At 39.9% G+C, this 11344-nt stretch overlaps 1 long non-coding RNA gene across 2 annotated transcripts; it reads right to left on the reverse strand.

Annotated features, from left to right (window-relative positions):
- Positions 1 to 1069: 1069 nt before the first annotated feature.
- Positions 1070 to 8583, reverse strand: LOC116796216. 2 transcript variants are annotated; one of them, XR_004360296.1, is made up of 5 exons: positions 8374 to 8583; positions 3592 to 3690; positions 2464 to 2617; positions 2125 to 2285; positions 1070 to 1945 (listed from the first exon to the last, which is right to left on the reverse strand). It is a non-coding gene; the product is annotated as an uncharacterized LOC116796216 (long non-coding RNA). The 2 variants fall into 2 exon arrangements; XR_004360297.1 differs by lacking the exon at positions 2464 to 2617.
- Positions 8584 to 11344: the final 2761 nt, after the last annotated feature.

Genomic DNA, 11344 nt, shown 5'->3' on the forward strand with positions numbered 1-11344 from the left:
GGCATGAGGCACAGCTCAAATGGCTGAGCAGGTGTTTCCTCCCACAGTCCTCCTCCGCGCACAGGCGCTCTCTGACATGGATGTGCCACCACTCGGCACTGCTGGAAGGAACACCTGCCACTTGCAGTGGACCCAAGCTCTGGAGCCAGGCTGGCAACTTCTTCCCACACAGCTCTCAAATCTCTGCCTCTGCCATGAATTCCTGAATGGGAAAATCTCTGAAACAGTTCTCTAGTCATGAGAAAGACCTCGGGACACCTGCCTCCATTTGTACGAGTGACAGAAAGCCTCTCTGAAGGGACTCGTGAAACCACGGGAATGAGCTCACCTCTCCTAAACAGGTTACACAGCATCTGGGAGCTCCACAGTTTGGTGTCCAGTAGCTGTACTACAGCAACAGAAAGCAGGCATACAGGCAGTATGGGACAGAACTGCTCTTCAACATCAAATTTATATTAAACATTAAATGTAAAAAAATTAAATTACTGAAAAGTTTGTTCAAAACTCCTACTAATTCATTTTTCTATTAAAATCTTGACATTAAAAAAAATCACTCAGGGCTATTAATTAAAACTGTGCTTTGGCACATCTTTAATGAGAGATGGGAATTTTTGAAAGCTGGGATATCTGGAAGGCTTTTTTAAGTCTCTTCAATGTATTCGAACTAAATGTTTAATGTCCACCCATAGTAAGTGAGCACAGTTCAACCCAAGCCAATAAAGAAAAATACTGTCAGCTGATGGCTTAAAAACTTACACTTTAGACAAAAAGAAATAAGCCATCATGACTGTTTGACAGCAGATCAATATGAAGATATCTTGCATTAATGCATTATATATTTAGGGGTGTGGGATTTTATTTATTCAGTGAACTCAGGCCTTTCCTGCAGCAAATTTTCTACAGGGGAAGTGCTATAAATTTGGTTTGAAATAAATTTTGTCTTAAAAGTAAAAAATCAATTCATGGTACAATTTACATGAATGAGGGTAGCCATTTCATACTTGAAATTTAGAATTTTATTGTCCACCTGAGTCATTTATTATTTTTTTAATTTTTATTAAAAAAGGACCTCAATAATTTACTGGGACTGTCATTCATTTAGAATCCTGGTTAAAGAAGGAAGATGTATTACACTAGCACTGGATAAGGAGATAAAGGACATTACATAGTTTCCTTGCTTTCTTAACTAATAAAATCATTATTATCCCAGATATATTGTCTTCATATTTAATATATGCTCTCTTCCTGAACAAATGAACCAAAGAAACATATTGCAATAAAAGTCAACTGATTTAGTAGACCTCAAAATCCAGAATCCTTTTATGCATGAGCTATGCATAGTTTTGCCTGCACATTACAGTCACATTTATCTTTCTTCCTCTGATATGGTTATTTGCTATAGAGTCTGGAAAAAGGATTTGAGGATCCAACTTGAAATACCAATGAGAAAAAAGTCTTACTCTGTGATGTTAAGTGTAGCCTCTTTCTGCTTTTCTTTCTATTACACCTATTTTCTGTTCACTAGCTAACTAATCTTCGGGACAAACCTAAAATGTAAGGAAAAATTTATAACAAATTTACAGTTTGCTTTCTGTACCTGGCACCATAGCCACGTATCTTCTACCAAGTATTTCCATGTTCTTCAACTACTTTATTTGCTGTAAAAGTTAATGGAAGAAAGTATTCTTAAGAAATCCTGGCCTTCTCAGGGATTTGTGTGCTGAACATCCAGGGGTTGAAGAGAGCTTCTTGCCATCCTGCCTTCTCCAAGGGATTCCTTTCACCCTTCTGGCATGCATGGCCGTGTCTTCAAGGTAAAGGCTCGCAAGCAGGTCTTTGCTCTCTCCCCTTCTTGACTTTTTTATCATTTTACCTACATTTTTATCCTTGTTCTCAGTTCTATAAATGTAACAATCTACAACGCAAGCTCCAGTATCTTCTTGATCTGAAAGACAAGACAAAGAGAGAGCTGATATGAAAAGCAATTTCACAAGGCAAAACTATCCCGTGACAGTAACTTGATAACAACTACTGTCATACAAAACTGAGTTTATCTATCACTCTCACTGTTTCCATTGGTTTGGTTTCTTTTTTTTTTTTTTTATTTCAGTTACCACCACTCACCACTGGTATTTTGCAGAAGAGAGCTAGACGCAAGAATAGACATTATCTACACATATGCTTCTGTCGTCTCAGCAAAACCCTCCTCCCACTTTCAGCATGTGCTTGCACTCAAAACGCAGATGAGGAAGCTTATCGCCTTTGGCAAGCACCAGACTGTGACCCTGGGAGGGGAAGCAGCCAGACATGCATGGGAGGTACCACCAGCAAGAGATACCAGGTAAAATCCGACAAGTGCAGCCTCTGAACTGTCTCTGCTGCTGCTGCTGCACACCTTCCACAGCCCTGTTCCCAAAGCACCACCTGCCAGTACTGACACAAACATTCAAAACTAACACACACCTGATCTATGCATGAGTCAGTTCAACCCTCCTCCACTACTGTTTCTACCACATGTTCACTGAACTGCAAGATTCAATACTCCAGGCACCTCTGCCACTCCTCTTGAGCCTTCTTCAGATGCCCCAATCACATAAAGCTGGAACACAGCTGCAGCCTATAGGTAGATATGTTTATATGTCATAAACTTAATTTTGTTAAAATCAATGGAGGCTCTAAAAAAAAGTAAACAAAAAAATGCAGGATGAACAATAAAATCAGGTAAGTCCTAGACAAGATGTCTTCAAAATCTTGAGTTTTATTTTCTTCAGGTGTTTTACCTTTTCCAAGTAAAGAAAAATGTGTTCTGGGAAAACACATCTGTCTCAGCATCCCAGCCCCTTCTAGGGATTTCTTCTAAACCCCAAATCCTCACTCAGCACGCAGCACTGTCAAATTTGGTAGTGCTGCAGTCGTTTTGATGGGAAGATCAAGCAGTTAAATCACAAGAGGCAGAAGTAAATTAACTTTTTCTAAACTACCTAATGAGACTGAAGAAAAAGCTGAGTCTTTGCAATTTCTGTTTAGAATTCCAGAAATGAATTTGTCTACTAAAGCTCACACAAAACTAAATACTGTTTTTTTGACACTGGCATATCTGGGAAAAACTCAACTGGACAAAAATCCACAAAACATGTATTTCCAAATCAGTTGCTTGCATGTTAGAAAGCTGTCAGGTTTCAAGATAGTATTTTGTGATGTTCTATTTGGTATTTTATTTTACATTATTTTATTATGCCTCATTAAAAAGGAGTTACTTTCCATTTTCAGAATTTTCACTGAAACATCTTTTATTTCCTTTCTAAGCCAAAAGACCTTGTGTTTGATAATGAAGCAGCTGAACACATGGATATTGCAGGTGCATAATACATATTAACATTACTATACCTAAATAAAGCAAAAATAAAAATTTTAGAAAAATTAAAATTAATATAATACAATGCAAGAATTATGTTCATAATTTAAATTAAATTTTACAATACCTTCAATATCTTTTTCATCAAAATAAAATTTAAAGGAAGTATTTCAGTATAATCCAAAGGAACATTTTAATAAAAAAAATTTTGTGAAAAAATTCTCACATATACTCACTTGTATAGGGACCAATCAGGAAATAAGCTTAGCTGCCTCCAGAATCAGGAGGCAGAAACATCCACTTTTCCTTTATTATTTATCTGGAAATATGAATTCCTGTAAATTGACATTATTCACTTTTACTTCCTGCAGAATTGTATAAAATGATAAAATATATAAAAAAGAAAAATACTGTAACATAAAATAAAATTAATGTTTGTTTTTTCTTTTTTGCTGGGAAACTCCTTTTACCTGTTTGGGGTACAATGACAAAATTCCATTCTGAGATTCCAAAATGCTGGTTTCCACTGCTAGAAAATTAAAGCTCTGCCTTGGATGGATCTTTGGATTCCACCACACTGAGGTACCAAGACCTCAGTGCCGATCACTCATCTCCCTGTCTTATCTTACAGAGGTGCAATGAAACATTGATTTCTTCGTGCATTTTAGCTTAGGATACAAGTGTTCAGGTATTAAGCTGATCCTTGTTTCATTTCCATGGCTGCAAAGAAACATTTTATCCTTTTAAGGGATGGACTAAATGCTTCTCACCTTACTTGTTGATTTGACCACTTGTGATTACATCTGCAATCTTTCAGTCTCCCATAGAGCCTTCCCAGCACAGAATGTCCCAGGAGTCAGCATGTTCTCCTGGCTAGACTTGCAGCTGCAGGACACAAAGCAATTCAAAATCCTTTTGGGGCAAAGCCACCTTGTGACACATCAGCAGCAATAGGTATGAATTTCTCTGGAGTTATAGCACAGGCAATATGTGAAAGGATATTCAGAACTCCATTTTACAGGCAGCTCACACCGTTACAGTGTGCACATGCTTCGCACAGGCTCTGCTCAGGATTTTCCGTGTAAAGTACTTTCAGTCATATTATCCATGCAAGATGCATCATTGCAGTCCCCCACCAACAAAATCAGAACAGATGAATTGCTTCGTGTTTTCCCCATACATATCATCTCCTCTGTGGTAAATTCTTTCTGGCCGCATCCTTCTCCCAGTGCTGACAAGAGGGCCAGGTTGTCCAGTAGCAGAAGGAATTGTCTGGGCTGCAGTCAGTCAAAGACTACAAAACTCCTTCTCGTTCCTGGAGTTCAACTGGGAACAAAGCCACATCCAGGAAGGTGTGTATTTTCCCATCCTGTTTTATCTCTGGTGCACTTCTATCACTGAGCTTCTGTTTCCTATTTGAAATCAGTTTCCCGAACACACAGTTCCCATCTTATAGGTCTCCTGGTACCATATGCTTAGGATTCTCCTAAGCTCAACAAGCTTTAGATAAGATTAAATTAGGTATGAGTCAGAATTTCTTCATGCTCACTGCAGAGCTGATCTCTACTCTCCATTTTCCCAGGATAAAAAAAAAAAGGTTTAATTTCGCACACTCACAGGACATCTACCCCAGAATTGAACCTTTTGGAGGGTGAGGAGACAGCAGATCTGCAAGACAGCATCATCCCAGCTCACCTGTCAACAGTACAGTGGAAAGAGAGAGACAGGAAAACTGTTCCTGCTGAGTAAACAGAAACACCACAGTCTCACTTTGCTCATTATGAAAACGTGGCCACTGTGTTTTCTATCCTTGAAAAAGACAAATCAAAAATGTTATTATTTGTTCTGACAATTACAATGACCTTTAAACCTGAAATTTGGCCTGCTAGGGCATTTTGGGCTCACAGTTTTTCTTAATTCCTATACAAAAATGCATTACACGTGTATTTGGAGCAACTGGAAGTACTCTGCTGTGTAGCTGCAGACAAACACAATTTCCAACAAGGTGGTTCCAACATCTGACTCCTGTTTTAACTTGGTTTGGGGGAGTCAGTTCATTGGCTGGTGGCCCCTGTGCAGATCCACGGGTTTTGCTTGCTCTGAAAGTTCAACGCATGCAGTACCCAGTTAAACTCCCTGGCAGGTTCAGAATTCCTTTGGAGAAGTCAGCCAGGAAAGTCATCTTCATGCCAGAGAGGCACTGCCTGCCCTGCACTGCCATTAATGGTCTTTTGTAAAATTCAGTAGCTGTCTCAAGCCTTCAGATGAGAAATATGAGGCTGTGATTTAACAAAGTAATTTGATTACACAGAAATCAATCCCCTGCAAGGATTTGATAACCGCAACAAAATTTCCTACCAAATTTAACAAAATTCCTACTTAAATCATTCTATAAGCTTGTGCTAAAGCACTTTGTTAAATGAAGACTTAAGCAGAGGAAGACAGTGCCTTTGTGCTCTCTTTGGAATAACAATCTGAAATGCTTCAAATTGGGTCTGGAGTCCCTTACATCTTTTATATTGTTTCCTAAATCAGAACAATCATCTGCAGAAAAAGAGAAATGATGCAAATTTCTCAAGCCGGAAACTGTTTCTAAGCTGCATTTTTCTTGAACAAGATTCTAAAGTTGTGTATTACAACTAAATTAAATTTAAATGTTTCAGGCTGTGAGGAGTCAAACTATTGCCAGTGTGCTTAGCACACTATTCCTGGAATGCTTGTAGTCTCCAATTTGTTTATTGCTAGTTAACCATATCTATGTGGGGAAAATCCTTGCATATTTATAAGCTCTACCTCTTCCTTAGGATGTCATCATTTTGGTGGAGAAGAAGGTTATTTTAAGAATGGGAGATAATATAAAAGCACGATTTCCTTTCATCAGACTTGTCTCTCTCCCTCACTCTTCTGCTCCTAGCTCTGCATCTAAATCACCACTTTCTTCCACATCTTGGAATAAATGTTTACAAGATGCAATAGCTGGATTTTTCTTGTGGGTGTACAGTCATCCCAAGACCTGGGATTTAATGATTCACACAGATTTTACGCAGAGGTGGATACATTTCACCAGAAATAAAAGGGAAAAACAAACCTGGTTAACTATGTATTCCTTTGTACACCCTTGGCTTGTCTCAGTTCAGTAGATGGAAGCACACATATTTAGATTAACACCTGTAATATAGTGTTGGATAAAAAATTTGTAAAATATGCTAACGTTGTAATATTTTCTTTTTCTTTTTTTTTACTCAAGCTAAAAAACCCTGTTCCACAACACACTGCTGATGGAAAGGCTGTGTTCTGAGTGAGACTGTTTCTCGGCGATCCTTCACATTCCAACAACATTTTTTGGTGGTCTAAGCGCAAAACATTAATTTCCTTGTAGAGTCACAGGTTATCACACTCGGGCCCAGCCTCCCAAGCTGCAGTTCAGTGGAGCTTCACCTCAGTCTTGCCATGAAGAAGGGGATCTGCACGCAAAGACCGAGACACCACGAGATGCTGAAGCATAACAGCTTGCCCTCAGTGGAAAGCAGCTTGCCGTGCTGCTGCAGAGCTGATCACACTTCCTTTTAAGCATGGTGCATAATAATGTTGTTTTTCATGAAATTATGAACTATTAAATCTGCGTGACATATAGATGAGAGAAGAAACGTTCACAGGCCCACTGTAATTTATGAACATGTGGTGCACAGATGTTACATGAGATTTTTCTTCCCTTTACTTTTCAAAATTTGCATTCCATTTTCCCTCCTTCTCTCTAGTGTTCAAACTCCATATTCGATGCTTTATTAGATGTCTCAGCAGGGTAAATGGATGATTAATAATTGTTGATGACAGCAATTTGGTTTCTATAAGCTGTGGAGTGAAAGATAAATATGACGGGAACAGGCGTACCTATGCATGACAACTAAGACTCTTTAAGAATGTGTTAGGGTTACCCATGATTTATGGGAATGTCACCACTGTCCCTAGATAGGGAATACCTCTTAAATTTATCTTACTGTAATCATCACTTTTTCTTCAGGTACCTAGGGGGAAAATATCCTCCCGAAGAAAAGAAAAGAGAAGGAGAGAAAGAAAGAGAGAGAGAGAAAGAGAAAGAAAGAAAGGAAGTAAGTAAGAAAGAAAGAATACTAATTACTGATGATACTTTTCTCATTCAAAAGTTTGTTCTTAAAGAACCCCTAACTTTCTGGAAAACTAATTTCTCCTGAAGATAAATAGTTTAAAAACTACTACAAATTTTTCCAACTCTTACTGTTACAGTGTCATCCCCCTTTGGGTCTGTAGGAGGATGGAAACTCTCTGCTTTCCTGCACCTTTTTTCTCAGCTCCGTGAAATTTTCAGAAGTTAAATTTGCATGTAGAAAGAGAATGACTCCATACATCTGGTAATTAGTCTGGGAAATGTTCTGATACAAGAGATTATTTGATTAAGAACTGCAGTTGAACTATATTTCTATAAATTATTCCTCTTAATTAATCATTATGCATGTTGATAGAAATCTCATCTGATTTGTTTCAAGAGTACACAGCCTGACAAAGGGTTTTTAAAAAAGGTTAGGAAGTCTGCTTTCTGTTTGCGAAGAAAATAGCAATCATGTTAAGGTTTGGCCCTTTACTGTTGCTTTTAGTCCCAAGCTCATGTACACCTGGAAACGTAAGGCAAGACTGGCCAAAAGGACAGTTAATTTGAAGGGACAGGGAGGGACTGTGCTCCAAGAGAGGTTCAAATACTCTGCACCGACATACTGGCCTCCTCCTCCAAGACTTCAGAAGAAACAGCAAATTTCTATTTCCCCCATCTGCCACTTTGATCTGAGCTGCTGGCAGTGTGTTCCTTCACAACAATATGAATTAATGGAATCAATAGAAAACTCCCCTTAATTTAAATTGGGTTTGGGACAACTTATCTTTAACATTACTAAATTAGCTTTGATTTTGATCACCACTTAATTGTGGACAAAAGGAAAGGAAAACTTAGAAATAGGGAATATGTGACAAATGCTTCTCTGACTCACCAGAGCTGGTTTCATTACAAAACCTCACTCCATTGTGCTGAAGTAAAGCAACATCTCTCAGTTGCTGGAGCAGACAGACGAGCCTGAGGTGCTGCTCCACTCACGTTGCGGCTCCGTGGCTGGCAGGAGGCACTGCAGGCACACCTGAAACTGCTGGGTTTTGGTAGAAACTCTGAGAAAAACCAACAGAAAAGTCTTTTAGGCTAAAAAAGGGATATAGGGCTCTTTTAATTTGATCTCATTTGCTTCTGAGGACTGGGAGAGGTCCTGATGCCCTGCCAGTGTGTTGCCCTTGTCCTGCACAGGCTGTGCAGAGGGTCCCCCCCATCCCCCTCTCCAGCCTTTCTTGATGATGCTAAATGCCTTCAAATGCAAGGATATGTGATAGTTACTGTCGTGATACCAGTTTTGAAACAGTGTCTCCAGAGCTGGAACCTTTGTTAGTTTTAGGCACGCAGGCAATTTTCTTCAGCTCTGCCATTAGCAGATCGTCTTCCATCTCTGCTCTCCACTTGGCACCAAGAGGGATTGACAGAGAATTTGTGTAAGTTTGGCCTGGCTCTCTTGCCCAGCCTAAGCTGTCTCCTCCCCTCCTCCCACTCTCTCAAGCGAGGGAAAAAAAAACGAACCACAGAAAAACCAAAGGAAATCCAAACAAAAACGGAATTATATAAAAAAATATATATTTACACATATTTACAATTATATATACAATTTGGATATATTATACACACAATAGGAAGCTCCCGAGGGGGAAAAAAAGGAAAAGGGAGGGGGAAACAGGGATAAAAAAACCCTAAAAACAAATACCCACCGCTAATAGAGAGCTAGCGAATAAACAAATAAAAAACCAAATTAAATACTTCCCTGAACGAGACAACAGAACTGTGCGAGGCAGCAGCCAACTCCCCACGCCTCCCAAAAGGACCAGAGGTGATGGCAGGTCTAAGCAGGCAGGCCCTGGCCTATACAAGCAAAGACTGTCTGTGGAGAGACCTGTCGCCTTCAGCCACCAGAAGAGAGAAGAGAGCGAGTTCTCTTATCTGCGCCTTATTTTTATGTTGTGTTACACTTAAGGATGATATGGAATACTTCCTTAGATTTCTGACCCCCGTTGCTAAGGAAGGCCTAAAAAATCCAAAATCCAACCCACTAATTGGGTTGATTACAGAATTACACAGGGGGATAGAATAAGCTCCACTTGCAAAAAACCAGATAATTTCATACAGGTGAGAACAAGTATGTTTTAATTCAGAGACACTTCTCTCTGGAGCAAAACTCTCACTTAACAGTCTGAAGCATGATGTGCCTATGAGTGTTTCCTGTCTGAAGAACGCTGAGTGACCCAACCCAACAGTCCTCCAGTCTCCTAGTGTTGGAGCATGTGTGTCAGGTGCAAGAGCACAGACAAAGGGATGAAACCTTTCGAGTTTCTCCACCTTCCCAAAAATGCTCAAATTGGCACTCAGACATATAGAATAACAACATCCTACTGTCTCAGGTTACTGACCAGACCTTAAATTATTTTAGGATTATCAGTAGTTTTTAAACCAGTGAAAAACTAGAGACAGCTGCCCTTCTATTTTGGCGGTTCTTACATTTTCATGCTGTCCACAAGGCATTTATCTGGACTTCTGTAAAGCTTTTGGCACAGGCCCCCACAACATCCTTCTCTCTAAAGTGGGGAGAGATGGATTTGATGAGTGGACTGTTAGATGGATAAGTGTGGTTGGCTGATTGCATCCAGAGGGTAGTGGTCAACAGCTCAGAGTACCAATGGACATCAGTGACAAGTGGAGTCCCCCAGGGATGAGTCATATTTAATATCTTCATTAATGACACAAATGAAGGGAATGAGTGCACCCTTATCAAATTTGCAGATGACACTAAGCTGAGTGCTGTGGTTGACACATGTGAAGGACAGGATGCCACCCAGAGGGATCTGGACAAGCTCAGGAAGGTGGCTCGTGAGCTTCAATATGATCAAGTGCAAGATGCTGCACCTGGGTCGGGGCAACCCTCGGTATCAAAGAGGTTGGAGGTTAAACAGATGGAGAGCAGCCCTGCCAGGAAGGATTTGGGGGTGCTGGTGGATGAGCGGCTGGACATGACCTGGCAATGTGCACTTGCAGCCCAGAAAGTCAAACGTGTTGGGCTGTATCAAAAGCAGCACGGCCAGCAGGGTGAGGGAGGGGATTCTGCCCCTCTACTTCACTCTGGCAAGACCCCACCTGGAGTGGTGTGTCCAGATCTGGGGTCTCCAATACAAATCTTGCCCAAAATTAAATCTAGTTTTCTTTTCTGCTTTTCTCTCTTCACGATAGCTCAGGCAGTGTAGTTCTCTCAGGTGAATCAAGATGATGGATACTGCATTTTTTTCCATAGAGGCTGACCGATAGGATGATTAGCATAAAACTACAGTAGATAAAAGAGTTCAAACATTCTTGCTTTGTCTGATACATTTCAAATGCACTGACCTGTGCTAATGAGATGAAAAAGAGGACAAGCTTTCTCCTTTCCTTAGTTGATCTGAGCTGGGCACAAAGATGGAGCTCTAAAAAAGTTTAACTGGTTCCAACTGGATCCTACAAACCCTATGAAGGACTAGTTCCTCTTAGGCAGACTAGAAGAAGGTATATTGTTCTTATGTCATGACAGTGGCAACCACTCAGAATCTCTACCATTGGGAAAAGTTGTGAAGGGCACTGTAAGAGTATGTAACAGAGAAAAGAGAGATTCTCTTAGGAGGATTTACAGACTTGCAAAAGATTCTAATAACTAGATGTGCACAAGAGTAGACTTCATCAGGAAAGTATAGAGAACTGTATGCCAGTGGAGAGGGCAAAATAATGGAAAATACATTGTATTGAACAATTTTTTGTTAGAAGCAGGAAGGACATGATGAACTATCAAGTAATTTTTCTCACTATGCATGTCTTTTACTGCTTTTGAAAATAAACTGGCTTTCCAG

The sequence above is a fragment of the Chiroxiphia lanceolata genome, chromosome 1 (genome assembly GCF_009829145.1).
Source record: "Chiroxiphia lanceolata isolate bChiLan1 chromosome 1, bChiLan1.pri, whole genome shotgun sequence".
Lineage (NCBI taxonomy): Eukaryota > Metazoa > Chordata > Aves > Passeriformes > Pipridae > Chiroxiphia > Chiroxiphia lanceolata.